The 17,892-nt window shown below is 39.1% G+C and overlaps 1 long non-coding RNA gene across 1 annotated transcript; it reads left to right on the top strand.

The window, feature by feature from the left end:
• The first annotated feature begins 223 nt into the window (after positions 1 to 223).
• On the top strand, positions 224 to 3,004 carry LOC104241481 (uncharacterized). The gene is made up of 2 exons (XR_011407409.1): positions 224 to 385; positions 492 to 3,004. It is a non-coding gene; the product is annotated as an uncharacterized lncRNA (long non-coding RNA).
• Positions 3,005 to 17,892: the final 14,888 nt, after the last annotated feature.

Here is a 17,892-nt window from a genome sequence, read left to right as displayed (position 1 = left end):
TCTTAGTTGAAGGAATAAAATATTCATTTGTCTCCTCATGATGCTGAACAGTACAGCGAAGACCCATGTATTTGGGAACTGCGAAAATTTATTGCACATAAAACGAGTGAAAATTGCCTTCATCACGATTTTGTAATTTTTTTAAGTAGTATTTTTACCCTGTTTTGCATTTTTTTCCCTTTATATATATCTATATGGATAATTTCCTGTTGGATATGACACCATTTCTTGGCCATAACTACAGCCCCTTCTTCTTTTGTTATATATTGGCCAACAATATACAAGGTATTCATCATCTTCAAAGAAAAACAAGTACACGGGGAGCAAAATGGCCTGTTGGTCAGCTGAAAGTGCAACCAAAGCCTATCTCAGAGCAATAAAAATGGTTAGTACAACTTCACTGCTTGCATCAATTTGTACTACTTAGTAATATTTCACTCAACAAATTCCAAAATTTTCTGTTCTCATGTTGTATATTTTGTATTTGCCAGGAAAAGAGAGCTAAAGAGCCAGATGTATCAGAATTCATCTCAGCACTTGCTGCAGGAAACAACGCGCAATTGATGGTTGTTGCATGTGCTGGTGCAGCCGACTCCACCACACTAGCCCTAGTGGCTGCAGCCCAGCAAACTGGCGGCACAGTCATTTGCATCCTTAGTGGTGTTGACAAACTAATTCCATCACTAAAATTTCTACACAATAACCGAGACATGTTGAGTTTGTCATTGGAGATGCCAAAACTCTACTAATAAATGACTACAGAAGAGCAGATTGTATAGTAATTGACTGCAACCTCAACAACTGTGAAGGCATTCTTTAAACAGCACGAAGAATCGGGGAAATTGCCATCGTTTTGGGGTACAATGCGTCATGGAGATGCCAAAGCTTTAATGCTCATTTGTTACCCATAGGAGAAGGCTTATTGGTGACTAAAACGACGCATAAAGGCAGTAGCTTTGGCGTTTCAGGGAAAAAGAGCCGCTGGATTGTCAAAGTAGATAAATGCACAGGGGAAGAGCATGTCTTCAGGGTCAGATCCTCACATGGAAGTCCTGTTGAAGCCTAGGTTACGATTTAGTGTTCTTTGAAGATTTTGATTCTTTTTTCCCCCTTAGCAGGTTATGAATTTGAACTGTAAATAGAAGAGATTTAATCATTTTAAGAGTAGTTTACACTTGGCCTATTGCTATTGCTGATTCATTGAGGATTGTCAGGGTCAAATTTTGAGTTTCTTCCATATATGCAGTTAAAACAATCACGTTGTGGCCATATAAATCATCTGCCAATGAGAGCTAGTATATGCTAAGTTTCACTTTGTTTTGAGGAGTGTGCGCAAAATGATGGACTCAATTTCCATCCTAACCATTTGATGAACCTCTTCAGCTGGCATTGGCAAAGTTTGATCGAGTTGTCTATGGAACCAGTACAATTACTACGCTGCAATCCCAAAGAAGTGAAGTTGTCTATATGAATTCTTACTGTTCACAGTCCAATCACACCTTGTAATGTCTTTTTACCTTTTGAAATTTTTTGTCCTAATAAAAGTTCAACGAGCAATGTGCTTATCTGCAACTTATCCACATGAATAACAGCGTGTGCGAACGCGTGCCTATTAATTAGAGCTAAATAACTAGGACTTGTCAATATTAAGCACACTGCAAGTTGACCTATTCATGCGCAGAAATGTTCACCATTAAGCTAACACTGCCACTTCAACATCCTAATACTTAGTTGGCAAGTTTGTCACAAATTTGTAGCATTTTCTTCGCCCAAATCTTTCTCTTTCCATGACAACGTTCCTTGTTGTCTTTTCTCTAAGAATTTGTTGCTAGAGAATTAACAATAAATAAAAGAAAGTTCCAACAAGTGTCAGCTATGATCTATTAAGTGAGAGAACGTGCGAAAGAGTAGTTTAATTTCTTCTTAATCACAACAACATGATCTTTTCTTCAAAATCAGAAAAGTGGGGCCTCAATGATAATGCAGGAAATTGAAACAAGGAGAGACAATTTATATGCAAGTTGTTTCTCTGTTACTCAATAAGCTCTTGTAGAGGAAACACTTTGATCGGATCTAGATCTTTGCTTGTCCTTCCGATGCAATGCTAAACAGTTACCTGTTATGCTTCTGAACAGCCAGCAATTCTTAATTGGAATTACCCCGCATACACTGTCAGTAAAATATATTCTTACAATATCAGTTTAGTTTAACTTGTTGTAGCAGGTTTAACTTGTTACCTGCAATAAATAGTGTAAAAATTTGCTCTTTTACATTATTTTGTGTCATTCAAAGGTTATTGCTTCATATGTAAAGTAAATAATTTTCTTAGTTTATTACCGTGATCAACAACTTGTTTAAACACAAGCATCTTCTGTTTTCTTTAGTACTTAAGTTCCAACTAGCCCGTTCTCAAGCACTTCTCACTTCAATAGTGGAGCTTTTCATGTTCTGATAGTTGATAGTGCATCTAGAGAAGGAGGAGTAGGAGCTAGCTTTGGGGGCGGAATCGAAGCGAAGAAATTAGTTCATGCCACGGCGATCTATATGGAAGGGAAGTTTTGTTGATACATTCCTCTTGAGAATGAAGAAGAAGAGAGATTCTCTTTTTAAGAGGAAAATTTGGTCACGAAGATCTTCTATTTTGCCGAATTCGTTGATTCAAAAACCTCGTCCGAGAACTTGTATAGAGAAGGATTTTCCGCGTAGCAACATTCTTCCATACCAACTTAGCTGTTCGGCACTGCTATTGGCATAACAACGGAAAAAAATAATATTCCGCCCAAGAATAATATCCTCGATAAATAACAGTGACATCAATCTTTTAACGGGGTAAAATACAATACCCGAGAGGAGTAATATAATACCACTATAATAGTATAACTTTGTAGTGTCAAAAGACTACTACGACTCAAAAGAAATAACACTGTTTATTTTAAATATCTCACCATAATATTACTTTCACTACTTTCTCACAGACTATAAAATAGTATGTGGATTATTCTTAGAGCTCTAATACTTCTATCTTGTTTTTGGACAGTTTTAAATGAGGAATGAAGCTACTATTTATAACAAAACTTGCCAAGCTTTCACCCAATCAAAATTCTTGCTTATGCACTTTGCTTTGCAAGTTGCCAAACCTTTTTTGGTTTCAACCGCCCACTTCATTGCAACTTGTTGTCATCATTTTCTATCTTTTTTTTTTATTTCTTTTTATTAGATGGGTCCCACAAATTTTTCCCTTAATTTTTAATTATTCTTCATTATTCCAAGTCTTGATCTCAACTTCTGAAAATTTTCAAACTTAAGAGGCTTGGTAAAAATATCCGCAACTTGATCATGAAATTTTACATACTTGAGCTCGACTTCCTTCTTGGCAATACATTCTCTGATGAAGTGATACCTTGTATCAATATGCTTGCTCCGATCATGATACACTAGATTCTTCGAACGTGCCTGCGCGGATTTGTTGTCAATACAAATCTCTGTAGCTTCAATTTGTGGTAAATTGAACTCCTTCAACAATCTTCTCTGTCATATAGCATGACATGTACAAGAATGTGCTGCTATATATTCAGCTTCACAAGTCGAGAGAGTAACAATGGATTATTTATTTGAACTCCAAGAAATAACAGAATCACCCAAGAAAAATACAAAGCCAGTTGTGCTTTTTCTATCATCAATATCTCCCGCATAATTACTATCACAATATCCCATAAGGTGAAAATCAGTAGAAGGAGAATAAAATAGCCCAAAGTTAATCGTACCTTTTAGGTAAACAAGAATTCTTCTAGCGATTTTCAAATGAGTTGCGGTAGCAGCGTCCATGAAACGGCTTACTACTCCAATTGCAAAGAGTATATCTGGCCCGATACAAGTTAAGTACATCAAATTTCCCGCAAGACTTTTGAAAAATATGGGATCCACTTTTTCTCATTTATCAAACTTGGACAATTTTATCCCACTCTCCATCGGCGTGTTCACGGGGTTGCAATCAAGCATGTTGAACTTCTTCAATATCTCTTTTATATAGCTTTATTGAGAGGTAAAAATTCCATCATCCATCTACTTCACTTCTAGGCCCAAGTAATATGACATGATCCCTACGTCCGTAATCTCGAAATCATGGGGCATATATTTCTTAAAAGCTTCAAACAACTTGGATTATTACCCGTAAAAATAAGATCATCAACATAAAGACAAACAAGCAAGATATCTCCATTAGTATGAACTTTAAGGTAAAGAGCATATTCATGGAGACAACGAGTAAACCCTTTGTCTTGAAAATACTTGTCGATGCAACTATTCCATGCTCGCGGGGCTTGTTTCAATCCATTTAAAACTTTCTTCAACCACAACATTTTATCTCATGGTTTTTTACCACAAATCACATGGGTTGTTTAACATAGACATCTTCTTCAAGATAGACATTCAAGAAGGCTGACGTAACATCTAATTGATGGATCTTCCACTTCATTCGCCACCAAAGAGATCGGGAAATGAATTGTCTCCATGCAGGCAACAGGTGCATGACTTCTTCATAGTCAATCCCTTGCCTTTGCTTGTAGACTTTATTCACAAGTGTGCCTTGTATCTCTCCACATCTCCATCAACATTCTTCTTTATCTTGTGTACTCATTTTACTCCAATTGCTCGATGAGCCTTGGGAGGAGTTGTTAACTCCCAAGTATTGTTCTTCTCTATTGACTCGATCTCCTTCTCCATGGCTTGTATCCACCTTTTATCTGTTACAACTTCATCAAAGTTCATTGGTTCACTATCAGCAAAGAGAAAATATAAAAAAATCAAAATTAGTAACTTCTTATGCATCCTCATAGAGCTCTTAAATACTCCTTCTTCTTTGCGGCTGTTCATTCGAACTTCTTGAGAAGAGTGAGATGCAAAATTGGTTGGAGAAGGACGTGGAGTTGTATCCTGCACAGGTTCCATGGTCTCTGGTTCTTCTTCTTTACCAAAGTATGGAAGAAAATCATATGAAGTTTCTTCTTGAGCTTTCCAATTCCATACCAATTCTTTATCAAATTCAACTTCGTGACTTACCACCACTTTGCCACTACTTGGGTTGTATAACTTGTAGCCTTTTGAACTCGTATTATAGCCAACAAATACATGCTTGACAATTTGATCGTCAAACTTTGATCTCCCTTGGTGTGGCACATAAGCATAGGCTATGCTCCGAAAGATTCTCAAGTGCTTAACACTTGGATCTCTTCCACTTCATGCTTCTTGAGGGGTTTGATATCTAACATTTCTTGTTGGAGACCTGTTGTTCAAATAAACTGCATAAGAAACAACTTCGACCCAAAATTCCTTGGGCATAATTTAAGCTTTCAACATACATCTAGCCATAGTAAGAATTATTTGATTCTTTGTCTCTGCAACTTCATTTGTTGGGGTGAATAAGGTACCATTAGATGGAGACGAATTTCATGAGACTGACAGAAGTCATTAAATTCTTTTGAAGTGAATTTGCCTCCTCCATCGGACCTTAAAGCTTTTATTTCATAGCCACTTTCTTTATCCACTAGTACTTTGAAATTTTTACAAGCAGCAAAAGCTTCAGATTTTTGGTTCAAGAAATAAACCCAAGTCTTTCTACTAAAGTCATCAATAAAGAGAAGAAAGTATTTACTTGTACCAAAGGAAGGTGGATTGATTGGTACACATATCAGTATGAACAAGATGGAACGGTTTGGTTGATCTTGACATGGCATCCTTTGGAAAACTCCTCCTTTCATGTTTTCCAAGAAGACAACCTTCACCCAATTGATTGGGATGGTGAATTGATGGTATCCCATGCACCATTTTCTTTCTCCCATTGATTTGAGTGCTTCAAAATTCAAGTGTCCAAATCGCATGTGCAACACCATGATTAATCTTGCACATTAGTCTTCAAACACTTTGTATCAATTGTCTTAAGATTCAGAGAAAATAATCTATTCTTTGCCATATGTACTTTAGCAATTAGAATTCCACTTGAATATCTAAGCCAAAGATACATATTTTTCATGTGGATGTCATATTCTTTTTCAAGAAGTTGGCCCAAACTAAAAATACCACTTTTTAATTTTGGGACATAATAAACATATTAAATTAACTTGTGGCTACAATTTTTACAGGAGATCAGAATCGTACCTACCCCTTCGATTTGAATCTTTGAGGTATCTCCAAAGGACACATTACCTCTCACCATTTTATTGATCTCCACAAATTTCTCTTTGCATCCACACATATGATTGCTTACTTTATTGTCCAAATACCACGAGCTACAATCATCCCTGTCTTCTTCCTTGACTATCAACAACAACAATTAATTTATCTTCTTCTTTCTTGTCTGTCACGGCCCGATCTCAGGGAGCGAGACTGACGCTCAACCGAGTTGCCCCAGTCAAGCCAGTCTGTACAATGCTTTTTACCTGAACTTACCCATGAATAAAGAGATGATATATTTCATTATCTAGACAATCAGAAAATCATGTGGACAACACCAATTTATTACCATTAGTTACGTCAATTATAAGTCTCAAAATATATACACTTTCATAGTTTGAAGTGGGACATGAGATACAAATACAACATTACTAGTCTGACTTTCCCAACACCGTTATACAACTCATGTCATGTCAATGGAGCCTCTAATAGATACACAAGAGTACTATGATAGTACTGGCAAGAAGGCCCCAGCTATACCTCAAAACATAATACACAAGGAACAAAAGACACACGACCCCAAAATGAAGTGGGGCTCACCAAGTCAGTTGGGAAGAGGGTGTACCGCTATCACTGACCAATGCCGCATGCTGTGGAACCACCTACATTCATTAAAGCTGTAGCGCCTCCGACAAAAGGGAAGTTAGTACATATGGAATAGTACTAGTATGAATGACTAAACACCCTCTACATAGAACGAGTAGTATTACAAGGAAGAACAATCATAGAATTAATGGGAGACTCAAACGTACAAGATAAGATTTCAAGTAAATTTCCATATTTTTGGTTGGGAGATCTTTAATATCGATACACCACCGTGCTTTTAGCTTTTAGCATGGAGTCCTATCTCAGCCCGATCGACTAAGCTGTCTCACCCCGAGACGTCCACTCACAACACCACCATGTGCGCGACATGGCGTCGGATCTCAGCCCGATTGGCTAAGCCGTCTCACCATAATGCTGTGTGGATCGACATTACAATCCGCTAGCAATCATCTCATCCCAATTAAGGGAAATAGTCTCATCACATAAATCTCATCCCAATTAAGGGTAATAATCTCATCACATCAATACGAGGATTTACCCCTTAATTACTCCTACACCGGCACGTGTAGTTTCAAGGTTAGGCTATTTAAACCTATCCTTCCTCGGTGACTAAACGATACTCCTAAAACATTTCTTATACAAAGGATTTACAGCTAATTCCATAATCTTTTACACATCTTTTCATTTTATTGGCACCAGTGACCATAAAGTAAAATCATTCTTGGAAAGTTGGACGTATTTTATATTTCATACTCCCTTCTTTATCTTTCAAATATCATTATGGATTATCAACAATAAGGGCATCTATAATCACGACTTTAAGTACACATGTGAGCAAATAAAAGTCCTAGGCGCATTAAGATTTCTTATACAATTTGGCATACTAGCTTGCAGTGGAAACATGACTTTAAATCACAACACCTTCGATACATACGTCATACTTGATTTCATTTTCGGAGGGAATCATGATATGATAGGAAAATTTGGAACACATTTTGAGTACACATATCCGTCAACACAACACTTATTTTGAATAGTCAAATTCATTATGAAGAACTCAGAACATGAGAAATAAGAACTTGAGCCAATCACAATCACAACTTACGAGGACATCATGAAATGCGATTCTACAAGAAGGGTTTAGCCAACATACCTTGCTTGAGTTTTCTATAATTTACTACCATGTTCCGAAACTCCTAAAGACTTCAATATAATTAAAGACATGACAAAACTTAACTATAATTAGGACGATTCTTGGAGATTCAGCTCATTTGAGCATTTTATCAAGCACTAGGTGTGCCTTAAGGGTTCAAGGTCCTCCTATGGTGGATTCATTTACCCCACACTCATTACCCACTTCAATTGGCCACCCACAAACACTCCGCAACCTCCCTACCGCCTATATTAGACATGCATGCATAAACACAACTCTTATTCTCAAAACCTTCCTCCCCATTACTTATTCCCAAACAAATTTCAAAATTGAAGGCTAGGGCTAGAATCTTACCTCTTGGATGAAGACCCACTAAGTTATTCTTGTGAATTCTTCAAGACTTGGGCAAATATTGATGAACAAATGGCTTAGGAATTCCTCTTCTCAATCTAGACCACTTTTCTCTCTCTAAAATATTAGTTAGAACCAACCAAAATAAACCATAAGTTGTTTTTATAAAAAAGGGATCAGGTGAAATTTTCCAAGACTTAAATTCTATGAAGCCGGGTCTGCACTAGCAGAACGGACCACAAAACAGGCATGCGGTCCGCAAAGGGGACGGCAGAAAGGGTCCCAAAAAAATGGGTAAGGCTGGACAAGTCTGCGACAGATCTGCGGTCGCATAATGGACCGTAGAACCTCCTTCCGAAGGTTTCTTACACTGGCTCAACAATGGATTGTGCGGCTCGTAAAATGGTTATGCGCCTGCATAATGGACCCATAACGATCCTCAAAATTAGCTCAAGTCCTGCTTTACTCCGCGGCTGATCTGCGATCCACAAAGTGGTTTTGCGGTCACATAGTGGACCGCATAAATCCATGGTCTGCAAAATAGTTCCTTCAACTCCCCGATGCACTATACAACCCACAAAGTCCGTACTCCTCCCCCGCTTAAGATTATTTGTCCTCGAATGAGGGTCTAAATCTGCCATTAGCATCCAATGTGGCTAAACTATTACTTCATACACCAGCAGTTCAAAATTTTGACTAACTCCCTAAATTTCCAAAATTTTTACAGAGTATTCCCTTTTATTGGGCCTATCCACACGTCAGAGAATCTCAGAAACCCATCCTAACAATATATACATAATCCAATGACGTAAAATAACTTGAAAACAACACCAACAGTTGCCTCAAAAGCAATATATTACCAGGAAGGAACACCCTTAACATCAACTGTACATGTGATATATAATTCATAGAGGGTAAGCTCTTAACATTTTTCATAGAACACAACTACCTAAATACAGAGTTATTCACACAAATGGGGGTAATTCTTCTTCATTGCTTCCTCGGCATCCCAGATGGCCTCTTCAATATGCTTATTTTTCCATAACACATTCATGAAGGTAATCTCTTTATTTCTCAAATTTCGAGCCAATCTCCTCGTAATTCAATTCTTCATTAAGCTCAATAGTCTCAACTAGAATAATAAGCGACGGGTCTCCAACCACCTTCCTTAACATGGATACATGAAACACCGGGAGCACTAAAGACATCTCTGGAGGTAGTTCAAGCTTGTAAGCCACTCGACCAACCCTCTGAATGATTACGTACAATTCGTCGTACCTTGGACTTAATTTCCCTTTCTTACCAAATCACATTATACCCTTCATGGGGGAAACTTTCAACAATACCCAATCATCCTCTTAGAGCTCCAAATCCATGCGACGCACATCCGAACAGGACTTCTAATGACTCTAAGCAATTTTCAACCGATCCTTAATGACCTTAACCTTGACCATAGCCTGATGCACGAGGTTTGTCCCTATCAACTCTGATTCCCCAATATCGAACCACCCAATGGGAGATCTACATATCCTACCATATAGAGCCTCGAACGGCGCCATCTGAATGCTAGCATGATAACTGTTATTGTAGGCAAATTCTATGAGCAGCAGATGATCATCCCAGCTACCTTTGAAGTCAGGAACACTAGCGCACAACATATCCTTGAGCGTATGAATGGTCCGCTCTGCCTGCCCGTCAGTCTATGGATGAAAGGTTGTACTAAGATTCACCTGAGTACCCAAACCTTGCTGAAATTTCTTCCAAAAATTATCTGTGAATTGTACCCCCAATAAGAAATGACAGAAACTGGAGTGCCATGAAACTTGACTATTTCTTTGATGTACAACTGAGCGTACTATTCCGCTATGTTAGTAGCCATAACAAGTAAAAAGTGCGTTGATTTTGTGAGTCGGTCCACAATCACCCAAATCGAAACAAATTTGCAAGGAATGCGAGGTAGTCCTTCCATAAAGTCCATATTAATCATCTACCACTTCCACATTGGAATTTCTATGTTCTGTGCCAACCTACCGGGCCTTTGGTGTTCGGCCTTCACTTGCTGAAAATTTTGACATCTTGCCACAAAGTCCACTACATTCCTCTTCATATCATTCCACCAGTAGACTTTCTTAAGATCTTGATACATCTTTGTAGAGCCCAGGTTCACGGAATACGTAGAAGTGTGAGCCTCAGTCATGATTCTTTCCTGGAGACCATCTACATTTGGAACACATAATCGCACTTGGTACGTTAGTGTACCATCATCCCTGCATGGAGAAACATCCATGATCTTCTATTTATGAACCCCCTCCTTCAACTTTACTAACAATGGATTGTTGTATTGCTCCTCCTTGACCTCCACAACAGGCCTATTTTGCACAATCACTCATCCTTCACTAGAGTCCGCAAGACGAACTCCCAAACTAGCCAACCTATGAACCTCCTTGGCCAACGGCCTTTGATATGCCTCCAAGTGAGCCAAACTACCCATAGATTTCCAGCTAAGAGCATCTGCAACAACATTAGCCTTTCCCGGATGATATAGGATATCGATGTCGAAGTCTTTGAGTAACTCAAGCCATCTTCTCTGCCTCAGATTAAATTTCTTCTATTTTAAAATAAGTTGAAGGCTCTTATGGTCCATGAATATATCCACATGGACCCCGTACAAATAATGACGCAAAATCTTCAATGCAAATACCACCGCCACAAGTTCTAAGTCATGTGTTAGATAGTTCTTCTCATGGATCTTGAGTTGCCAAGAGACATAATCGATCACCTTGCCATGTTGCATCAATACACACCCAAGTCCTATCCTTGAAGCATCACAATATACCACAAACCCATATATACCCTCTGGCAGGGTCAAGACCGGTGTCGTAGTCAATCTTGATTTCAACTCCTTGAAGCTCTTTTCACAAGCATTTGACCATTAGAACTTAACCTCCTTCTGCATCAATTTAGTCAATGGAGAGGCAAGAGTAGAGAACCCCTCCACAATTTTTTTGTAATACCCAGCTAAGCCCAAGAAATTGCGAATCTTAGTTGGAGTTAGGTCTAGGCCAATAATTCACAACTGCAATCTTCTAAGGATAAACCTTAATTCCTTTCCTATAGATGACATGACCCAAGAATGTGACAGATTCAAGCCACAATTCACACTTCAAAAACTTTGCATACAACTTGTGCTAATATAGAGTCTACAGAACTGCCCTGAGATGATCGGCATGGTCCTCTTGACTTCGTGAATATTCAAGGACATCGTCAATGAAAACTATCATAAAGGATTCGAGGAAAGGCTTGATGACTCAATTCATAAGATCCATGAAAGTTGCCGGGGCATTTGTTAGCCCAAAAGACATCACCAGAAACGCAAATTGCCCATACCGGGTCCTGAAAGCTATTTTTGGAATATCGTGCTCCCTGGTCTTCAATTCGTGATGCCGGGATCTTAAATCAATTTTGGAGAAGTACCTAGCACCCTGCACTTCGTCAAATAAGTCATCTATCCTTAGAAATGGGTACTTATTCTTGCTCGTGACCTTGTTGAGTTGTCGATAGTCAATACACATTGTCAGTGACCCATATTTCTTCCTTACAAAGAGAACTGGTGTGCCCCAAGGTGACACACTTGGACGAATAAAACCCTTCTCTAACAAATCCTTCAATTGTTCCTTTAGTTCCTTCAATTCTGCCGGTGCCATTCTATAGGGTGGAACATGTATAGGCTGTGTGCCTGACATCACATCAATCCTAAAATTAATATCCCTATCTAGTAGAATCCTAGGGAGCTCATCAAGAAAGACCTCCGAAAATTCATTCACAACTAGCGTAAACTCAATTTTAGGTGTCTCAGCATCGGTGTCCGTAACCCAGACCAAAATGGTAAATACAACCCTTTGTTGATCAACTTTGTGGTCTTAAGGTAAGAAATAAACCTACCCTTCAACACTATATCATCCCCGTTCATTCAATAACTGGCTCATTTGGAAATTCAAATTTAACGATTCTGGTTCAGCAACTAAGCTTGGCAAAACATGAATAAAGCCAGTCCATTCCCATTATTACATCAAAATCAACCATCCCAGTTCACTGAGATAGGTCATGGTGTCCCAACTACACACTGCGACAACATAATCCCTATAAACCTGCGCGGCTATAATAGACTCACCACCTGGAGTAGATACAGAGAACGACTCATGAAGTTGTTCTGGTTCTATACCAAATTCCATAGCAACATAAGGAGTGACATATTACACAGTGGAACAGGGATTACTAAGAGCATAAGGAGTGACATATACATCATGAGATTGGACAATCAATATACCTGTAAACAACAATTGGAGAAGCCTCTGAACTCTGGGACCCCTCATAGCATAGAAATGGCTGGATCCTCCCGGACTCTATGTACCACACCTAGCTCCACCATGCCCTACGGGTGCTGGATGGCCTCGGGCTAGAGAAGGTGCTGCGGATGTAGTAGCTGTAGAACTGGCTGGCTGTGTTGTGCCCCTACCCATACCCTGGCGAGAGCAACAACGATCCCTCTAAATGTGACCCCTCATGCCGTACCTGTAGCATATCAGTTGGTCCTTGAAGTAGGCCCTAAAATGCATTTTCCCATACCTAGGCATGGTGGCCTCCGTTGCTGCTGAAATCTCCCTCCAGGCCGAAACTGTTGGTAGGATCCCCTATTGCCCTAATAGGGCCTAAAATGGCCCCACTGTTGTTGACTGGCCCCGATGGCTGTGCACTAACATGAAGACTAAGTAAAGGACTAGGATGTCCCTAATGATCATCCCCTAGATGCCGGCCTACCACCACCACCACCGAAAGAACTACTAAAGTTTCTCGGGGACCGGGCCTTATTGCTGCCCTCTCGCTCATTCTATTCTTTAATTTATGGGCCTTTATGGCTTGAGAAAACACAACTATCTTTCCATAGTTCATATCAGAATTCAAGGCAGTTGTAGAGGCCTTATTACTAACCAAAGGGCTGAGGCCATGAACAAACCAGCGCACTCTAGCCTCCATAGGAGGCAACATGTAAATAACATACTTGGACAGGTGCGCAAATCTCATATGGTACTACTACACGCTCATGCTACCTTGTTTTAGGTTCTCAGATTTAAGCACGGGCTGCCTTTGTCTCGACAGGCAAGAAATGATCAATGAAGGCGTCGACAAACTCACTCCACCTTGCCGGAGGGCTCCCATCCTCACAAAACTCCTCCCACATCTCAAACCACGAATAGGCCACCTCTTTTAGGCAGTAGGAGGACAACTTCACTCCCTCCATCTCAGTATTACGCATAACTCAAAGAGTCTTTTGCATCTAATCAATGAAGTCCTGGGGTTCCTCCTCAGGATTAGTACCTGTGAACACCGAAGGATCCAACTGAAGAAACCTGTTCACCATAGAACTAGCAGAATCCTCTTGCTAGCTGGAAGAAGTAGGTGCAATATTCGATCTCTGGGCCTGAGAAGCCACTATCTGAGCCAACATCTATATGGCTCCCGTAAGGTCCCCATAAAAAATACTGGGACCGAAAGTTGGGGCTGGAATTGGAACTAGAATATCAATTGGAGGAATTGTTGCACGCTCATTAGGTGTAGGAATCGGTGCAGTCTGAGCAAAAATAGTAGAGTCAGGCGGTGGAGTAGTTCGGGGAATATCGTCACCCCTCAAGTGCTCGCCCACAACGCCGAATATAGAATTAACTGCCACTCTTGGGTCGACATTGGCTCTCTGGCCAGTTATTGCCTTCTTCTTAGGCATCATGTATTGAAAATTAGAGCAAAGCACGAATTAAAAGAGGAACAATCTTATAATTAACTCTATCTCACGATCTAGAACATCAAAGAAAGGTGTTATTCCTAAATGCCCAAGTAGACTCCTAATTATAGATGTGGTCAACAACACACCGATAAGAAGGACTCTACTAGACTCGGCTTCGAGACATCCTAGGACACTTTAAAACCTTAGGCACTGAGACCAAGTTTGACATGCCCCGACCTTGGGGAACGCGACCGACACTCAACCGAGTTACCCTAGTCAAGCAAGCATGTACAATGCTTTCTACTATAACTTACCCTTGAATAAATCGATGATATATTTCATTAACTAGACAACGAGAAGATCATGTGGACAACACAATTCATTGCCATTAGTTACGTTATTTGTAAGTCTCAAAATACATATTTTTTCATAGCTTGAAGTGGGACATGAGATGCAAATATAACATTACTAGTTTGACTTTTCCAACACCAATATACAACCCACGCCATGTGAACAGAGCCTCTAATATATACACAAGAGTAGATTGATAATGCCGGCAACAAAGACCCAGCTATACCTCAAAATATAATACACAAGGAACAAAAGACACCGACCCCAAAATGAAGTGGGGCTCACCAAGTCAGCTGGGAAGAGGGTGTACCGCTATCATTGATCAATGCCACCTACTGTGGAACCACCTACATCCATTAAAGATGCAGCGCCTCTGGAAAAAACGATGTTAGCATATATGGAATAGTACTAGTATTAATGACTTAACACACTCTACATAGAACTAGTAGTAATACAATTAGGAAAGATCATAGAATTAATGGGAGCCTCAAACAATACCAAAACATCAAGTTAGGAGCAAGATAAGATTTCAAGTTAATTTCCATATTTTAGATTGGAAGATCTTTATTATTGATACACCACCGTGCTTTTAGCTTTTAGCATGGAGTCCGATCTCAGAGCAATCAGCTAAGTCATCTCACCCCGAGACGTCCACACATAACACCACCATGTACGCAGCATGGAATCCGATCTCAGCCCGATCGGCTAAGCCATATCACCATAATGTCGTGTGGGTTGACATCACAATCCGCTAGCAATTATCTCATCCCAATTAAGGAAAATAATCTCATCCCAATTAAGGGTAACAATATCATCACATCAACACGAGGATTTACCCCTTAATTACTCCTACACCAGCATGTGTAGTTTTAGGGTTAGGCTATTTTAACCTACCCTTCCTCGGTGACTAAACGATACTCCTAAAAGATTTCTTATACAAAGGATTTATAGCTCATTCCATAATCTTTTACACATATTTTCATTTCATTGGCACCAACGGCCACAACATAATATCACTCTTGGAACGTTGGCAGTATTTCATATTTCATACTCCCCTTTTTCACTTTCAAATATCATTATCGATTATCATAGCAACGACATCTATAATCACAACTTTAAGTACACATGTGAACAAAAAAAAAGCCTTAGCCACATTGATATTTCCTATATAATTTGGCATACTAGCTTGCAATGGAAACATGACTTTAAATCATAATACCTTTTGTCGCGACCAAAACCGACGGGCCTCGACGAGTGCCCGAGTCCTACCTATCGAACACCTATAAGCATGTAACTAAGGTATAAACACGAATAATATCTACTGAATTACGAGAGTAACATGCGTGAGGAAAACCTGTCCAAAAGACATATATACATATACGTGCGGATTACAGTGGGCGAGCCGACAAAGCCTCACACTATCCAACTAGACATAACTGTCTATAGACCTCTAATAGAACTGCAAATGTACAAAGACGGGAATGAGACACATCATACCCATATATCTATATACAAACATATCGTACCAAAATCAAAAGCAGCTCCGGATCAAGTGGAGCACGCCAACTCTCGCTGATCAAGGATCCTAAGAAGGGGGATCGTTGACTTGCCTATCTGCACCTGCGGGCATGAAATGCAGGACCTGTGAAATAGGGCGTCAGTACTAAAAATATACTGAGTATGTAAGGCATGAAAATTAGTACGTAAAAGACATAGACAAAACATGGAATAAAGAAATCCATCTGTAAATCTGAATAACTTTGTAGATTCTGAAACATTTATAATGTCATGCACGTGCATATAAATATCATGTCATGCATATGTATGGGTGTACATAATATCATCAAGCCACTGAGGGTATCCCATCATATTGTCTCGGCCACTGTGGACAACATCATCAACATATACCAACTGATCAGGTGGTGGTATGTATATAACACCATAACCTTTTTTCCTTATCCCATATGCATAAATATATACATATAAATATGCGTATATAAAGCCGTCTGGCTATGGGTCAATGTACATGCATAAATGAATAAAATGCATGAAAATATGTTAAAAATCTCATTATTCTTTTCAGATAAACTTTATCAACTGCGTATTATTTTGAGACCCATGAACAGAAGATATAATAATATGTCACATGGGGAATCAAGAACAAAGAGACCCCTAGTATTTCTATGAATAGAGTCGTTTATGAAAACTATGCATTTGCTCGTTTCGACCATGCCAAAAAGAAAGAAGGAATAACCTTAATATACCTGGAGTAGGGAAAATTCAGTGTGATGTTCTTGGAAAATGTTGCATCGTACTTCTTTAGAACCGCAAAATTTGTCCATTGCTAAAACTCTAAAATTCTCGCTGGAATTTGTTGGAATTGTAGAAGTCACTTTGATTAAAGTATAAAATCTGACTTTAATGAGTTTTTGAGAATGGAAGGTTTGAAGGAGTTATGGATGGCTAACGTTCTTTCACAAGTCTTTCAATGTAGAGTCTTGAAAATGAAAGGAATTTGAAAGACTTTGATATCCAAAGTCTTGAAAATGAAAGGAATTTGTATCCTTGTGACACCTAATCAAGGAATGACTCTTAGTCATTTCTTGATAGTGGCTAGCTGCCACGTGGGGTGGGGGTGAAATATTTAATTTTTATCCATTTATTAGGTAATTAGGTAATGTCTCGTTACCCGGTAATTAACCAATTGCCCAAAAAATTAAGAATTGCCTCAAATTACTTAAAATTCTACTTATTTTTAATATACTCTATACATAATACTATTATGGTCATATGGTACCTTGCATGGTACTAGTCCATAATTATCGGGTGTTATCGCTCGACCCGTATTTTATCCCAAATTGGCCACTTTTAATGAAACTCGTTTTCTTTAATTCGTGTACCCTTTATCCTTCATGACACTTACTTATCGCTTGTTATAAATAGCATAAATATGTTAACCTCAAGATAATCTCATCCCCGAGTCTACGTCAATTAACTGAAGACGAAACTCTTAACATACAAAAACGTGAGATGTAACATCCTTCCCTCCTTAGAAACATTCGTCCTCGAATGTTTAATTCCCTGGGATCTATATAAATTTGGCAGAGTCGCCTTTGTAACAACACTACTACCAACTTTCCCTATGTAAGCTTAACAATTCAACGCCACATAGGACCACAATCATTAATAACGACAATGGCCTCATACGACTAATGACAGTAACCAAACACAAGAATCCGTAGACATACCTTGAGGTTATGACATCTCAATTAGACCTTTATCTGGAGGAGGAAATATGTAAGGATATCTAGACTTCATGTCTTCTTCGGCCTCCCAAGTAATTTCTTCCACATTGTTGTTTCTCCAAAGTACTTTCACGGAGGCTACCTCCTTATTCCGTAGCTTATGGATTTGTCAGTCTAGAACGGCAACCGGAATTTCCTCGTATGATAAGTCCTCTATAATCTATACATCATCCGTCGGC

Source organism: Nicotiana sylvestris, chromosome 5, assembly GCF_000393655.2.
Source record: "Nicotiana sylvestris chromosome 5, ASM39365v2, whole genome shotgun sequence".
NCBI classification, from domain to species: Eukaryota; Viridiplantae; Streptophyta; class Magnoliopsida; order Solanales; family Solanaceae; genus Nicotiana; species Nicotiana sylvestris.
The sequence above is the reverse complement of the archived record's forward strand: the minus strand, read 5'-3'. Positions and strand labels throughout refer to the sequence as shown.